We start from the raw sequence: 18780 nt of genomic DNA on the forward strand, positions 1-18780 counted from the left end.
CTCAAAAGAAGTAACATTCATATAATTGGCCTGCCAGAGGAAGAAAGAGAGGAAGGGGAAATAAATATTCTAGAGGAAATTATAGAATAAAACTTCCCAGACCTGAACAACAAAAAGGACATTAAGATTCAAGAGTCCCAGAGAATCCAAACAGAATCAACCCAGACCTGAAGACAGCAAGACACATCATAGTTACAATGAAAAGAAATAAGGATAAAGAAAAGATCCTAAAGGCTGCAAGAGAAAAACAAAAGCCACATACAGGGGAAAACCCATAAAACTATCAGCAGACTTCTCCACTCAGACTCTAAAAGCTGAAAGAGAATGGCAAGATATCTATCAAGCCCTGCATGAAAAAGGGTTTCAACCAAGGATAATATATCCTGCTAGACTTTCATTCAAATTAGATGGAGGGATCAAAACATTCTAAGACAGACAACAGGTAAAGGAGGCAACTATCACCAAACTGGCCCTGAAAGAGGTTCTAAAAGACCTCTTATAAACAAGAACATAACTATAATACTTGCAATATATCAAAAATAAAAAAAATGTTGAATAATGGCACTACAATACATTAAATCCATAATGTCAATAAATATCAATGACTTAAACTCGCCCTTCAAAAGGTACAAAGTTGGAGGATGGATCAGAAAACATAACACAACCATATACTGCTTGCAAGAATCCCATCTGTCACAACAAGATAAACACAGACTTAAAATGAAAGGATGGAAAACTATCATACAGGCTAATGGACAACAAAAAAAAAAGGCAGGGACAGCCATTCTCATCTTAAACACAATAGATTTTAAATTAAATAAAGTAATAAAGATAAGGAAGGCCATTACATAATGATTAGAGGATCAGTCAAGAAGACTTAACAATTATTAACATCTATGCACCCAGTGAGAGACAATCTAAATATATCAAACACCTACTGAAACTACAAAAATACATCAGTAGTAATACAATAATAGTGGGAGAGTTTGACACCCCAATCTCACACTTAGACAGATCAACAAAGCAGAGAATCAACAAAGAAACAAGAGAATTAAATGAAGAGATGGGCAGACTAGATATCCTGATCATTTTCAGAGTTCTTCACCCCAATAAACTGGAATACACATTCTTTTCAAATCCACACAAAACATACTCAAGGATAGACCACATATTGGGCCACAAAGACAGCATCAACAAATTAAAGAGCATTGAAATCAACCCAAGTAACTTCTTAGGTCACAGTGGAGTAAAGCTAACATTTCACTACAAACAGAAAATTACTAAAAGACACAGTTTGGAAAATAAACAACATACTACTTAAGAACCACTGGGTCATAGAAACACTCAAGCAAGAAATTCAAATGTTCCTGGAAACAAATAAAAATGAAGACATAAGCTATAAAAATAATTGAAACACAGCTAAAGCAGTATTGAGAGGGAAACTCATAGCCATACGATCACATATTAAAGATCAAGAAAAAAACTCAAATAAATGACCTTATAGCACACCTTAAGGACTTAGAGGAAGAGGAACAAACTAACCCTAAAGCAACCAGAAAGACAGAAATCACTAAAATTAGAGCAGAAATGAACAACACCGAAAATAAGAGAACCATACAAAAGATCAATGAAGCCAAATGTTTCTTTTAAAAATTAAAGTTTGACAACCCCCTAGCCAGATTCACTAAAAAACAAAAGAATAAAAAAGGGAGAACATTCAATTAATAGAATCATAAATGATAGAAGATACATCACAAATGACACCATAGAAATAAAGAAAATCATACAAAACATCTATGCAGAAATATACACCACCAAGCTAGAAAATCTGGAAGAAATAGAAGAATTCCTAGAAACATATGCCCTTTCCAAAACTGAAGTAAGAACTACAAAACCTAAGTACACCAATCACAGACAAAGAAATCAAAACAGTATAAAGAATATCTCCAACAACAAAAGTCCTGGACCAGATGGCTTCACAAACAAATTCTACAAAACCTTCAGGAAACAGTTAATACCCATACTTCTAAAGCTTTTCCACAATATCAAAGAAACAAGAACACTCCATTCCACCTTCTATGAAGCCAACATCACCCTGATACCAAAAGCAGATAGGGTCAAAGCAAAAAAGGAAAACCAAACCAATATCTCTGATAAACATAGACGCCAAAATATTAAACAAGATCTTGGCCAACCGGATACAGCAGTATATAAAAATATTGTTCATCACAACCAAGTGGGATTTATACCAGGAATGCAAGGCTGGTTCATCATATGTAAGTCAATCAATGTCATTCACCACATCAATAAAAGCAAAGTAAAAAAAACACATGATTATCTCAATAGATGCAGAGGAAGCCTTTGACAAAATCTAACACCCATTTATGCTCAAAACACTACAAAAAAATGGGAATAGATGGGAAATTCCTTAAGATTATGGAATCCATATATAGCAAACCTACAGCCATCATTATACTCAATGGACAGATGCTGAAACATTCCCCCTCAGATCAGGTACTAGACAGGGCTGTCCACTATCACCATTACTCTTCAACATAATATTGGAAGTTCTTGCCGTAGCAATCAGGCAAGAGAAAGAAATCAAAGGAATACAGGTTGGAAAGGAAAAAGTCAAGCTCTCACTATTTTCAGATGATATGACAGGATACATAGAAAAACCTAAATAATCCAGCAGAAAACTCCTAGCAGTTATTAGGCAATATAGCAAAGTGTCAGGCTACAAAATCAATGTACAAAAATCAGTGGCATTTCTTTATGCAAACACTAAAACTGAAGAAGAAGAAGACATCCAAAAACACTCCCATTCACTCTTTCAGCAAAATCAATAAAATACCTAGGAGTAAAGCTGACCAAAGAAGTGAAAGACTTGTATGCTGAAAACTATGAGTCACTATTCAAAGAAATAGAAACTGATATGAAGAAATGGAAAGACATCCCATGCTCATGGATTGGATGAATAATTATCATCAAAATGAATTCCCCTGAGCCATATACAAATTTAATGTGATACCCATCAAAGTTCCAGCAAGCTTCTTTAAGATAATAGAACAAAATTTACAGTCATTTATCTGGAATCAGAAAACACCTAGAATTGCCAAAGCCATCTTGAGGAAAAGAAACATAAATGGAGGCATCATACTCCCAGATCTCTAACTATATTTTAAGGCCATCATTGTCAAAATGGCCTAGTACGGGAACACAAATAGGCACACAGACCAGTGGAACAGAATTGAAGCCCAGAACTAAACCCCCACATATCTTTGATAAGGGGTCCCAAAGTATTTTTTTTTTATTTAAGAAAGGATTAATTAACAAAACCATAGGGTAGGAGGGGTACAACTCCACACAATTCCCACCACCCAATCTCCATATCCCACACCCTCCCCCGATAGCTTTCCCATTCTCTATCCCTCTGGGAGCATGGACCCAGGGTCATTGAGGGTTGCAGAAGGTAGAAGGTCTGGCTTCTGTAATTGCTTCCTCGCTGAACATGGGCGTTGACTGGTCGGTCCATACTCCCAGTCTGCCTCTCTCTTTCCCTAGTAGGATGGGTCTCTTGGGGAAGCTGAGCTCCAGGAAACATTGGTGGTGTCTTCAATCCAGGGAAGTCTGGCCGGCATCCTGATGACACCTGGAACCTGGTGACTGAAAAGACAGTTAACATACAAAGCCAAACAAATTGTTGAGCAATCATGGACCCAAAGCTTGAAAAAGTGGAGAGGAAGTATTAGGGAGGTACTCACTGCTAACTCTAGTATACTTCTGCTTTCTTACTTTGGTGCCATACTCCAAACTCAGTCAATTTCTGCTTTGCGTTTCTACTTATTCTTTTTTTTTTTTTTTACATGCATAACATTCCCCAGATTCCCATTTAGCAATACAACCCCCACTATTTCATTCATCATTTTTCATGGACCTGTATTCTCCCCACCCACCCACCCACCCACCCCAGAGTCTTTAAATGAAGAAAGAAGGCTCTCTTCAATTAATGGTGCTGGGAAAACTGGGTTGAAACATGCAGAAGAATGAAACTGAACAACCTTATCTCACCAGAAACAAAAATCAACTCCAAATGGATCAAGGACCTGGAGGTTAGACCAGAAACTATAAAATGCTTAGAGGAAAATGTTGGTGGAACACTTTCCCACCTAAACCTCAAGGACATCTTTGATGAAACAAACCCAATTGCAAGGAAGACCAAAGCAGAAAGAAACCAATGGGACTACATCTAATTGAAGAGTTTCTGCACAGTCAAAGAAACTATCACACAAACAAATGGACCCCTCAAGGAATGGGAGAAGATCTTCACATGCCATCCATCAGAGAAGAGACTAGTAATCAAAATATACCAAGAGCTCAGCAAAGTTAGCAACAGAAAAGGAAATGACCCCATCCAAAAATGGACAGAGGATATGAACAAAACATTCACCTCAGAGGAGATCCAAAAGGCTCACAAACATATGAATAACTGTTCCAGGTCACTGATTGTCAGAGAAATGAAAAAAATACAACATTGAGATAACACCTCTCTCCTTTGAGAATGGCATATATCAAAATGGACAGCAGCAACAAATGCTGGAGAGGCCGTGGGGATAGAGGAATGCTTCTGCACTGCTGGTGGGAATGTAAAATGGTCCAGCCTCTCTGCAGAGCAGTCTGGAGAACTCTCACAAGGTTAAACATAGACCTCCTATAGGACCCAGTAATCCCTCTACTATGGATATACACCAAGGACTCATAATATCCAACCAAAAAGATATGTGTACACTTATGTTCATAGCAGCACAATTCATAATTACTAAAACCTGGAAGCAACCCAGGTGCCCAACAACAGATGAGTGACTGAGAAAGCTGTGGTATATATACCCAATGGAGTACTACACAGCTATTAAGAACAATGAACCCACCTTCTCTGACCAATGTTGGATGGAGCTAGAAGGAATTATGTTAAGTGAGCTAAGTCAGAAAGATAAAGATGAGTATGGGATGATCCCACTCATCAACATATGTTGAGAAAGAAGAAGAGAAAGGGAAACTAAAAGCAGGATTTGACTATATCCAGAGCAGGGCACCAAAGTAAAAATCCTGTGGTGAGGGGGAGAGTGGACATTTGGTTTCCCAGGGTGGCAAGAGGGCGGTAGTGGGTAGTTGGAGTGAGACACAGTCTTTTGGTGGTGGGAATGGTGTTTATGTAAACTCCTATTAAATTGTAGTCATATAAATCACTATTTAATTAATACAAGAGGGGAAATTTGTTTGCATGTCTCAAACTTTTTAAAGCACAGACTGAGTCTTTTTAATACATAGGCTGTGTCTTGGATATGTTGACTCTATCAATAGACCAGAGAGAACAGAAGCACAAGGTGGCACAGCTATCTACAAAATGTTGGGTATTACACAGAAAATCCTAACAAAGGGACTTTTCAAAGTTAACCCAATTACCAAATAATGTGATGATAGCAATAACTATCCATTGTCTTCTTGAATCCTAAGGCAGCAGGAACCTCACATTTCCATTATATTCCCCCGAGTCCTGGATTCTTAGGATGGGGCACACTTTCCTGCATGTTTCTCTTTTCATATCATATAATATTGCATCCGCCGATCACAATCTAATCAATGCAATGAGTGCCACCTCAGCATACTTCACTTCAGACTGTGTCCAGAGAGTTCAGGTGTGGAATGACAACCCTTCAGCTTCTTTACTAGGGTGAGACCTTTCCTTTCATAGTAATCTCTAATTCCATTCCAGGTGGTTCACTTCCTAATAAAGTCCCAAAAACTAGATATAGACCAATCCCCTGAGATAGGGCACATGTTCACACGTATCCATAAACTAGGGCAAAATATATACCTGAAAGCAAAAGTACACAATAGTCTGCAGTGAGTACCCCCCAACGCTTCACCTGCACTATTATAGCCTTTAGGTCCATGATTGTTCAACAATTTGTTTGGCTTTGTATTTTAACTCTCTTATCAGCCACCAGGTTCCAGATGCCAGCTTGATGCCCACCAGACTTCCCTGGACAGATGACCCCACCAATAAGTCCTGGAGCTCTGCTTCCCCAGAGACCCACCCTACTAGGGAAAGAGAGAGGCAGACTGGGAGTATGGACAGACCAGTTAACACCCATGTTCATAGGGGAAGCAATTACAGAAACCAGACCTTCTACCTTCTGCATCCCACAATGACCTTGGGTCCATACTCCCACAGGAATAAAGAATGGGAAAGCTATCAGGGGAGGGGAGGGGATATAGAGATCTGGTGGTAGGACTGTGTGGAGTTGTACCCCTCCTAACCTATGGTTTTGTTAATGTCTCCTTTTTAAAATAAATAAACAAATGAATAAATAAGAACATTCCAAGCTGCCCCAGTATCGACCCATCTTCTTCAGGTGTAGCACAGAGTATGTTGTCCATCCTTCCTTCAGAGGATGGAACATTCTCTACCATTGTTGATCCAAGTTAAGAGCAAGGTACTATGGGGGCCCACAAAGGGGTCTATTTTGTGTTCCTGATTGAAATGACTGATAACAATGGAGAAAGGGATTTATTCAAGTTCTAGGCCCATAAAGTCTGTTTGGGAATCTCAGGACTCCCCGATTAGGGCCCCAGCTGGAGGGATGGCCTGATAGTGACTAAAGAGTCATCGTTAAAGTATGCCAGTCTCTTGCCCTTATTCAGCTTTTTCAGTCCTTGCTTTGACAAGGTTAGCTTTGGAATGAGTGAGAGCACTATAATAGGAAATAGGTGAGGAGGGTATCTAAGTCTAAGTGGTTTCTATTTCATTATGAACTTAATACTGACTCACTATAGACTATTGTGTATTTTTGCTTTCAGGTATACATTTTGCCCTAATTTATGGATACATGTGGACATATGCTCTATCTAACAGGACCTGGCTTATATCTAGGTTTTGGGACTTTGTTAGGAAGTGAACCTCTTGGAATGGAATTAGAGAATACCATGAAAGGAAAGGTCTCACCTGAGTGATGAGGGTGAAGGGTTGGCATTCCATGCCTGATGTCTCTGTTCACAGTCTGAGGTGGAACATGCTGAGATGGTACTTTTTGCATTGATTAGGATGGTATCAGTGGATGCAATATCATTTGGCCTGACTTGAGAGAAGCGTGCAGGGAAGTGAGCCCCATCCCAGAGGTTCCAGGATTGGGAAAAACATAGGCTCTAAAGAGGAAGAAAGAGATTCCTGCTGCCTTAGGGTTTAAGAAGCCAATTGATAGTTATTGCTATAATAACATTGTTTGGCAGTTGGGTTAACTTTGGAAAATCCCTTTGTTAGGATTTACTGTATAGTACACACCATCACCATATTTTATGTCCTTTGACATTATTCGCATATAGCTATGCCACCTGTTGCTTTTGTTCTCCCTGAACTAAGCTTCTAAGAGAGTCAACATATCAAATACTCAGCCTATGTATTAAAAAGACTCAGTATGTGCTTTAAAAAGTTTGAGTCATTCAGTCAGCTTTTCCCTTCTCATATTACCTAAATAGTAATTTATATGACTACAAATGAATAGGAGTGTACATAAACACCATACCCACCACCAGAAGACTATGTCATATCCCCTCTCCTCTTTCCCTACCCTTTCCCACCCCATGAAGCTGAACATCCTCCCTCACCCTCCACCCAGGGTTTTTACTTTGGTGCCTTATTACAAATTTAGTCAGATCCTGGTTTGAGTTTTCCTTTCTGTTCTTCTTTCTCAACTTCTGTTTATAAGTGGGATCATCCCATACTTATCTTATCTTTCTGACTTAGCTCACTTAACATAATTCCTTCTAGCTCCATCCAAGATAGGTCAGAGAAGGTGGGTTCATTGTTCTTAATAGCTGTGTAGTATTCCATTGTGTATATATACCATAGCTTTCTCAGTCACTCATCTGTTGTTGGGCACCTGGGTGCTTCTAGATTGTAGCTATTACAAATTGTGCTGCTATGAACATAGGTGTACAAATATCTTTTTGGTTGGGTGTTATGGAGTCCTTGAGGTATATTCCTAGAAGAGGAATTATTTGTTCATATGGAAGGTCCATGTCTAGCCTTGTGAGAGTTCTCTAGACTGCTGTCTACAGAGGTTGGACCAACTGACATTCCCACCATCAGTGCAGGAGGGTTCCTTTGTTCCCACAGTTTCTCCAGCATTTGTTGCTGCTGTCCTTTTTGATGTATGCCATTCTCACAGGAGTGAGTTGTTATCTCAGTGTTGTCTTTTTTGCATTTCTCTGACAATCAGCGACCTGGAACAGTTATTCATATGTTTGTGAGCCTTTTGGATCTCCTCTGAGGTGAATGTTTTGTTCATATCCTCTGTCCATTTTTGGATGGTTCATTTCCTTTTTTGTTGCTAACTTTGCCGAGCTCTTGGTATATTTTGATTACTAGTCTCTTCTCTGATGGATGGCATGTGAAGATCTTCTCCCATTCCTTGAGGGGTCTATTTGTTTGTGTGATAGTTTCTTTGACTGTGCAGAAACTTTTCAATTAGATGTAGTCCCATTGGTTTGTTTCTGCTTTAGTCTTCCTTGCAGTTGGGTTTGTTTCATCAAAGATGTCCTTGAGGTTTAGGTGGTAAAGTGTTCCACTTTATTTTATTTTATTTTTTGCCTCCAGGGCTTGGTGCCTGCACCATGAATCCACTGCTCCTGGAGGCTACTTTTTCCCTTTCGTTGTCCTTGTTGTTTTATCATTGTTGTGGTTATCATTGTTGTTACTGATTTCATTGTTGTTGGATCAGACAGAGAGAAATAGAGAGAGGAGGGGAAGACAGAGAAGGGGAGAGAAAGTTAGACACCTGCAGACCTGCTTCCCTACCAGTAAAGAGAGCCCCCTGCAGTTGGGGAGCCAGGATACTTAACCAAGATCCTTACACTGGTCCTTGAGCTTGGTGCCATGTGTACTTAACCCGTTAAGCTACTGCCAAAGCCCTAACAATTTCTTAAAGGTTACTTTATTTTACTTTTATAAGAAAGAGTCAGTAAAGAAGAGATCAAAGAACCCTTCTTTCTTGTATCATGTTAGGGACTGAAATGAGAATGTCACAAATGTTTTCCTCCTGAACCACATCCATATATATATATATATATATATATATATATATATATGTATATATATATACATATATTATTAACATTGTTACTGATCTGAGTTCTTAAGAGGAAGGGTTGGGAACTTAACATAACTGCTTAAGGAAGAGGTTTTTATGTCTGGTGCTCTGAGCTCTCAGGCTCAATCCCCAGTACCACCACAAGCCAGGATTTGAGTAATACTCTAGTGTCTCTCCCTCCCCAACCTCCCCTATCTCTTTCATTGAAACTAGACAAATAAAATATATCTTTAAAAAAATAGAGTGAGAGAGAAAGAAAGACCCTATAGCATCAAAACCTCCTTAGTTGTATGTAGGCTATTTTCAACCTGGGTCATGCCATGGCAAAGCAAGCACCCTCCCAATGAGATATCTTGCTGGCTTTCAATATTTCTTTTACTCTAGCCTCAATATTCCTTACACATAACTTTGTTTAGTACTTTTATAATTTATACTACCACTTTATTTATTTATTGCCTCCAGGGTTATTGCTGGTGCTAGGTGCCTGCACTACAAATCCACTGCTCCTGGAGGCCATTTTTTCCCTTTTGTTGCCCTTGTTGTCTATCACTGTTGTTGTTAATATTACTGTTGTCATTGTTGTTGGATAGGACAGAGAGATTGAGAGAGGAGGAGAAGACAGAGAGAGGGAGACAAAGACAGACTCCTGCAGACCTGCTTCACCACCTGTGAAGTAACTTCCTTACGGGTGGGGAGCCAGGGACTAAAACCCAGGTCCTTAAGCAGGCCCTTGCACTTTGTGCCACCTGCCCTTTACCCGCCACGCTATCGCCAGACCACCCACATTGTTTTTTAATCATCTTAAATCCTCATAAGAGTGAAAAAGTTAGCAAATAGTTAAGCAGGGGTAGGACAATCACATCAGCAGTGGCATAATAGATTCCATGCCTGAATTCCCAGTGGTCCCAGGTTCAGTATGTAGCACCCTCAGAGAAATAAATAAAAGCTGAATAATTAAATACAAAAAATCTCTGTGATAAAACCAACCAACAAAAGGGGATTGACAACTATGTACATGAGCCAATGGTACAAGGCATCTTAAATAATCCCAAGTCAGATCACTATCTGGAATATTGTGGTGTCTCACAGAGTAGTAACCCAACAGCCTTAAACACATTGGGAAGAGAGAAAGGAGAGGGAGGGAGGGAGGGAGGGAGGGAGGGAGGGAGAGAGAGAGAGAGAGAGAGAGAGAGAGAAGACAGACACCACAGAAAACCTACAGATGTAGTGAAAAAATATAATTAACCTACAAAAATAAAGACTAGGGAGGGTAATCTAGAAATATCCAATTATATGAAAGAAAGAATGTACTTATTCCATTTCAATTTGAAGACCTAATTAGAACCAGTAATTGGCAGCCAAAGGGGAGGTAGATTTGAGACTCACATAAAGAGGCATTAAAACAGGATTCTGTGGAACAATGGCATCAATGTACTAAGGAGATGGGAGCAATGAGAAAGCACAACTTTCATTGCAGGGGAGGACTCTCATAGTGCCTGAATGGTTGAGATAGCTTTTCTCCAGTTTTTGTTTTTTTTTAATTGATGTTATTTTTTAAAAAATGATTTATTGGCTTGGGGAAGTATGGGCAGAGATACAACTCCAGAGCAACCCTGACTCTTATCACTCTCCCAATTTAGAAACTTTGGACAAAGTGACTTTCCTTTTCAGTTCTCATTGTCTTTATGTCAAGTGGCAGGTTGATGACCTTGAAGGTTTGGCATGTTAGGTATCCCTATTCACAGATAACTGTCTATTATGCGATGCATCATTTTCTAATGCAAACATTGGCTAGGGAGTGAAGTCAGATTTATTGGTTGAAGTGTTATAGTGAGACTTCTCTTGCGACGGGGTGATTGATGTGTGTGTAACTGGCCAGTTGTGCAGTTCACCACTCAGCCCTGTCCCTGCCACTCTGGTAGGAGAAAGAAGAAAAACACTGCCCTCCATACCACATTACAGACAAAGGCAAGGTTCACTCTTAATTGCAGCAGGTTCGACCTGTGCAGGATGAGCCAGGGGAATTAAAGAAAGCAAACAAAGGAGAGACTCAGCAGCATGCTGATGAAGAAACCAAGAGGAAATAAAGTCAGCAAGGGTTCCTCATGTTTATTTCAGAGTTGACAGAGCATAAGCCTAACTGGACCAGATTTTCTGATTTTAATACACATAATTATATTACCTATTTTGCATTGTATTGTAGGCATTTTTCTTTGAGCCAGGAAAAAGAAACAGAATCCCCACAAAAACTTTGGTCTAGATAGAAGTATATAGAAACTTTGAACTTTTCCTTCTCTGTATCAAGACACCTGCCAAAAATTGTTCAGGACTTTTGGACTTCAGGAGTTGGCCTTTGTATAATGGAAAGTGAGGGTCACACAGAATGTAAACATTTCTAATGTGTAAATTTTCAAAAGGTGGAGGTTCTTAGGTCTTGTTCGATACCTATTCCACCGGTGGACAAGATTGAATGCATTCATCACATTCCAAGACTTTCTGCCCTTCTTTGGGACTTACAGATCACAAGGGAGCATAAATCTGCTTTCCATACTTCACGTATGTTTTCTTTTTTTAAAAGAAGCAATTCTTTCACTTGAGCAGATGCCAGATGCAACTGAAAGCTCGCCCAGGGCTTTTCTGGCTACAAATAGCTGAACTGAGTCATTGTTAACAGAGAATTAGTAGGTTTTTATGCTAAACATGTGTTACCAGTTTCAAGTATGCCCCTCTTTGACTGTGCCAGGAAGCACTGCCACATCTCTCTCTACTCTGGCACCTAAAGTGGACAGGTGCCCAAGACACAGCTGCTCAGCCGTGCTACCCCTGCAGAGTGATGGTGGGGGTACAAGTGAAGGCTTGTTGACTGGTGTCTTCTCAAGGGACATATGTAGGCACATGTTTTCTGCTCTCTAACCTCATCTAGAAAACTAATTATGTGCAGATTAAAAGCTATAAGTTAGAATGTTTACGGTCTTTAATGGGGTAAATTCAAATCAGATTCAACACTCTGCATGGCCTGTGCTAGTCCTGAACCTGCTGCCAGCAAACATTTGTTGAATGATGTATAATGATCAGCAGCTCTTATTAAAGCCAAAACACTGAATAGTCTAACCAAACTCCATTTCCTGTTATAGTAATAATTGACATTTACTTTAAGCCAACATTATAAATTAATAACCGCCCCCCTTTTTTCATCTCTGGAACTTTATTGTTTCAGGATAACTATTTTTAGACAGAGAGACAGAAAATAAAAAAGACACCATAGCACCAAATCTTCTCTTAGTTTGCCAGATTAAAGCCTGGGTGGTGAGTGTGGTAAAACATGTACCCTCTCAAATCATACAGCTTGTTGGCTCAAATTCACATTTATTTCTGACAAATGAGGACTTGTAGTGTCAACATATCATGGGGAAGAAGAAAAATAACAGCAGATTCCTTCAAACTTAGAGCTAGAGTTACAAAAGAGCATTTGACTGTACTTAACCCCTGATTTCTTTAAAAATGTTGCAGTACATACATAACATAAAACTTTTTTTAATGAAGAAGTCTTTTGCATCACCATTATGCTATCACCCCAGCCCAAGCTTTATTTATCTATTTATTTACTTTTTATTTTTGCCCCCATGGTTATCACTGGGGCTTGGTGTCTGCACTACCAATCCATTGCTCCTGGAGGCCATTTTCCTAATTTTTTGTTGTTGCTGCTGTTGTTGTTGACATTGTTGAATGGAAAAGAGAGAAATTGAGAGAGGAGGGAAAGATAGAGAGGGGAAAAAAAGATAGATTCCTGGAAATTTGCTCCACTGCTTGTAAAGTGACCCCATGCCCCCTGCAGGTGTGGAGTCAGGGATTCAAACTGGTATTCTTGTGTAGGTTCCTGTGCTTTAAACTATGTGTGCTTAACCTGGTGCACCAACTCCCAGTCCCCTAAAATAAAACTATACATCTTAATCACTATTAAACATACATTTCAATAGTGGTAAGGGCATTCAACATATCTCCAAAATTTTAACTTTATTTTTTATTTTTATTTTTTAAACCGGAGCATTGTTGAGCTCTGGCTTATGGTGGTGCTGGGGGTTAAACTTGGGACATTTTGCACCTCAGGCATGAAAGTCTTTTTGTAAAAACATATTCTATCTTTTCAGTAACAAACACACACACATATAAATTATTTCTTGCCACCAGTGTTTTCACTGGAGCTTGGCACCAACATTAGGAATTAACTGCTCTTGGTGGCTACCTCTTTCTTTCTTCCTTCCTTCAATTTTTATTTTTTCAATTTTTTTATAAGACAGAGAAATTGAGAAGAGAGGAGAAGATAGACAGGGAGAAAGAAACATAGATACCTGCAGCTCTGCTTCATGGGTTATGAAGCATCTGCCTGAAGGTGGGGAGCAGAGGTTCAGACCTGGTGACAAGCGTGTGCAACAGGCATATTTACAAATGTATTATTTTTTTTCTGTCAGGTCTTTGCTAAAACTTTGTGCCTGCACTATTGTACTATTTCCAGTGGACGCTGTATTTATTTATTTATTTATTTATTTATTTATTCATTCATTCATTCTTTCATTTATTTTCTACGTAGAGGGTGAAAGACAGAATGTGGTCAAGAAACAAAAGGGAGAGATACCACAGCATCTCTCCACTTTTTGTAAAGCATCACCTCTTCATGATGCTTCCACATGGTGGTGTGGGGCTTGAATCTGTGTCCTTGCACACCGTAGATATATGCTTTATCAAGTGAGCTGTCTCCAGCTCTTTAATAATAACAACAACAATAATAACAATCATAATTCTTCCTCTCCTTTTTCCTCTTCTTCCTCCTCCTCCTCCTTCCTCTTCTCCTTTTAGTCATCACCAGGTCTTCACTTCTCCAGGATGATTTTTTTTATTAAACAGAGACAAATGCAAAATGACAGAAAGGGGAGAAAAGACCATTGCATCGAAGTATCCTCCAATGACATGAGGAGTGGCCTTGTAACTGAGTGTCACACATTACAAAGAAGCATACTAGCCTGGCAAGCTATTTTATTACTACCTGACCCTCAGTTCTTTATATCTTGCATAACAGGGACTCTGTATCCTTTAAATCTTAACTTCTCACATCTTCTTTACCCCAGCCTCTGGTGACTACTATTCTACTTTCAATGGAACTTCTCTATGATTTTAACTATCCTGTCTCATATAAGTGGATTTACCTTTTGTCGTTGTTTTGTGAATGGTTTATTTCACTTGGCCCAACGTCCTCAAAGTTCATACATTTATATGAACCCCACTCCTGTCCAGGTTGTAAATGGGGTCTTCCTATCTAGGGCTCTGTCTTCTGATAGTACCTTCATCTCAAACTGGAAGGAAATTTGACTGCTTTTGTTGGATGGCTAACTGATGCCTCATTATGCTGTGAGCTAAGCGGCACTCATAAAACAAGATTTTTGCTCTATAATGATGGAAATTACAAGTCTGAGCAAATAGGCTTTTCCCTTATTCATGCTAGAAGGTCAAGTTGGTTAAAAGTAAAAAGGCTAGGCAGATCAGCTGGTGGCCCAATTAGAAAGCTCAGAGACATTCTGATCCCATGTTTTCACTCTCTCAAACGAGGAAAATGGGCAGCTAGGGTTGTGTGTAGCCCGAGGGTCTGGGAACAATGCACAGGCCATCTGGACTTGCTGCTAATAGAGGTTTGAGTATTTTAGTTGCTGAAGCCACAGGATTGAGGAGATTCACAGAGGAAGTATGTGCTTCCACTTTCTCTAGGCCCCACCAGCAGCTGGCCACCCAGTCACTTGGGTCCAGATGGGGACAGCTGCAGACCATGGTGGGTGAGGTCAGAAGTCTCCTAATTATACTCCTGAGTTGGTCTTTATTTCTCTTTTCTACCTTGGGGGAACTCTTTGATTTCTGCAGTTGAGGTAGTAAAAGCTGCCCAGCCTCTGCATGTGCCTTTACTCTGCTGTGGCCTAAGAGCTGTAGACCTAGGGTAGTATCACCAAGGGCTGAGCACCCAACATAGAGATGATAGAGAAAAGCCCACTCAGTCACAGTCAACTCAGGGACCCAGGTAGATCAGAGCCCTGGAATCCTAGGGCCGAGGACAATGAGACAGAATCAAGCAAGCCCTGGTGTAGTGGCCTGACCCAGTTTGGTCCTTTCCTTCCCTTATTTTTCCGGAATGACTCACAGGAAAGATGCATGAGAATAAAGAGTGCTGAGATGTTGAGATGGTGAAAGGTAGGTCCTGATTTCCACCACTGTTTAAATTTGAAGGAAAATGCTGACAGAAGCAAAAAGTTGGGGAAGAAGTGAAGCAGGCAAATGCCTGGAAAAGCCAGATATTTCTCAAGCAAGACCTGCTGGGTTTATATTCTGATGACAGAGAGGCCTGAGCCTCCCCATGGTAGAAAGGACTAAGTCCATGTAAGTCTTAGTCCAAGTCTTTTTCTGCCTTTAGTGAAATATACCACACTGGGTCTCTGCTGCTTCTCTCTTCAATCCAATTCACAAATTAAATCATGCTGAACTAATATCTCTATTATCCAAAAACCCATCAACAAAAGCTAGGCTATTTCTTGAAACTCCCCTTTACCCTCTTAGCCACATTCCCAAGAGAGTGGGTGTATATAAAAGAACTTCATATATCAAGTTATTCATTTATCTAAAAGGAAATATGAAACCTTCAGGTTCTTAGACATGTTCTACAAGGACAGTATAACACGTTCAAACTCACACTGTGTGTGCATGTATGTGCTTATCAGAGCTTCTTTCCAACCCCAGTCCAGTTGGTCAGCATTTCAGGGAGAAACCTGACCCTTCCCATGGCCATTCCCTTCTCCTCCCCACACTGAAATTTTCACTGGGTCAATTTGCAGGATCTTTTTTTCTATGATTGTTTTCTTGATAAACAGTCTGTGCATAGTATTTGAATGTTTTAATAGCTTTATTGCTTCATAGTTCCTGGGAAAACAAAGCTATGGGAGGGCCTGAAAAAAAAATGAAGCTAGAAATAATTGGGGAGGGAATAAGGAGTTGGTTTTATTCTTACGCCTTGAATTCCAGGAAAGTAAGGATGTGGCAGAGTCCTGTTCAGTGTGACCCCCTGGCAGCAGGCCCAGAACACAATGGCGTCTCCATAGGATCACCTGCCCCCCAGCCAGAAGGACAATGGGAAGCAGCAGCCACCCTTGCCTTGTGGAGAGCTAAACCTTAGCCAGCCAGCCGCTCAGGCACTGGTTCCCAAAATAAAGATTCAAATACAGGATCTGGGCAATAGATCCAAACTGAAACACTTTTTTTTTTAATTAAAAAATTTGCCAGATAAACTGAAAATGAGATTCCTTTACACAGCAGATCTTAAGTCTGGGAAGGGAATTCACATCAAATATTCCTAGGACATACTGGCAAATACCAGAGCCAGGGAGGTAGGAGGCTGGCCTTGAGCCTTACTTCCATCTCTTACTAGATGTGTCAATGGGCCCTTCAGTCTTTTTGTTGGACCCAGTTATTCACCAAAAATAGTTTGTATTTTGGAGGTATTCAGATAGAGCATTGGGAGTTTGAATAGTCATATCATAGTATCTATATAAGTCCAGCCCCCAAACCCTTTGGAGCCAGCAGTGGTCAACCCTCCACAGATGTGGAATAAATGTATTATAGAAATCCAAAGATGAAGAACCGGAAGGCTAAGGTGTTGAGTTAGGGTGGAACAAAGACCTTACTCATCCTGAGCCTACTTGATGCTAATCCCTTCCTACAGGAACAGATAGTTGATATATTCAAAGTCATAGGGAGCTGAAGACTCAAAAGTGCATCTCTTCAAACATCCTTTCCTTGGCACCTAATCACTGAACCACATTTTGCTGCATACACACACCCTTTATATCTTTGAAGACCTTCAAATGTTTTATCAGGATCCTGAATATACACAGAATTTTGGTCAAGTCATCCTAGGCACAGAGAATTAAATAAGATCAGGAGCATAAGATGCAGGGAAGTAACTGTTAGCTCTATGAATAGAGGGACTTTGTAGGAGTTGCGATCCAGTCTGAAGGACAGGAGCAATGTAAGTGTCCTTGTAGGGTTGACCACTGCTGGCTCCAAAGGGTTTGGGGGCTGGACTTATATAGACACTATGCTATGACTAATCAAACTCCCAATGCTCTATCACTGAACTAAATTTATGCTCAGTATTTTAATACAATGATGTTGTATTTATGGGCCTGACATGGGAAGGAAAGAATATAGGAAACCAAGTTATTTAGAGTGATCTGCTCAGACCATGTGCTAAATTTGTTCTAAGTTACCCTCTAGGAAAGTCTATTTATCCAGATTTGTTTAATAGGTCTGGAATTCTTAATCCTGCTCCTATACAGTTGAAAAATTTTACTAAATCAGGTTTATCTCTTAAGAGGAATGATTGGGTCTTTTATTTTATTTTTTATTTTTGTAGTAATTTAATAATAATCAAAATAATGTGGGTTAAGAGGGATACAGGTTCACACAATTCCCACCACCAGATTCCACATTCCATCCCATCTATTGGAAGTTTCCCTATCCTTTATTCCTGGAGTCTGGACCAAAGATCAGTATGGAGTGCAGAAGGTGAAAAGTCTGTCTTCTATAATTGATTCTCTGCTGGACATAGATGTTGCCCAGCATCTAGTGCAATATTGGTACCCAATTAGCTTTTACTATATGAATGGATACTTCTCTCTTCAGGTCTTAGTTCAGGTAGCCAAACTGAAGTATTAAACCTTGCACAGACCTTTCCAGGTGAATCTGGAATCTAACAAGTATTATATTTTTTCTTTAATTTTTTAAAAGATTTTATGTATTTTTCCTTTTTAAAATTTTATTTATTTATTATATTTTTGTATTATAGGATTACATGTTGACAGGGGTTTTAATCCATACCATTCCAACCACCAGAGTTCTGAACCTTCACTCTCCCTTCTGCAATCCACTACAGTACCCCTAAAACTTTAGACATGGGCCAATAGTCTTCTCTACAACTATCTGTCCACATTTATGCATAATTGCCCCTTATTTTCCTGATTCAATCCTTTCTTTCCCTCTAAGCCACTCATGACACCATAACTACTTCCATATGTCCCTCTCCAAATTTTTTATTGTGGTCTGAGAGGTGGCGCAGTGGATAAAGCATTGAACTCTCAAGCATGAGGTCCTGAATTCAATCCCTGGCAGCACATGTACCAGAGTGATGTCTGGTTCTTTCTCTCTCCTCCTATCTTTCTCATGAATAAATAAATCATTTAAAAATATATATATATAATATGGAAACAGCAACAAGACCATAGGCTAAGAGGAGTACACTCAATTCCTACCACCAGAACGCCATATCCCATCCTCTCCCCTGATAGCTTTCCTATTTATCCCTTTAGGAATATGGACCCAGGATCATTAGGGGGTGCAGAAAGTGGGAGGTCTGACTTCTGTTATTGCTTCTCCGCTAAACATGGGCATTAGTATGTGAATCCATACTCCCAGCCTGTCTCTCTCTTTCTCTAATGGGGCAGAGCTCTGGGGAAGTGGGGCTCCAGGATATATTGGTGGAGTTATCTGCCCAGGAAGTCAGGTTGGCATCATGGTAGTATCTGCAAACTGGCGTCTGAAA

The sequence above is a fragment of the Erinaceus europaeus genome, chromosome 1 (assembly GCF_950295315.1).
Source record: "Erinaceus europaeus chromosome 1, mEriEur2.1, whole genome shotgun sequence".
Classification (NCBI taxonomy): domain Eukaryota; kingdom Metazoa; phylum Chordata; class Mammalia; order Eulipotyphla; family Erinaceidae; genus Erinaceus; species Erinaceus europaeus.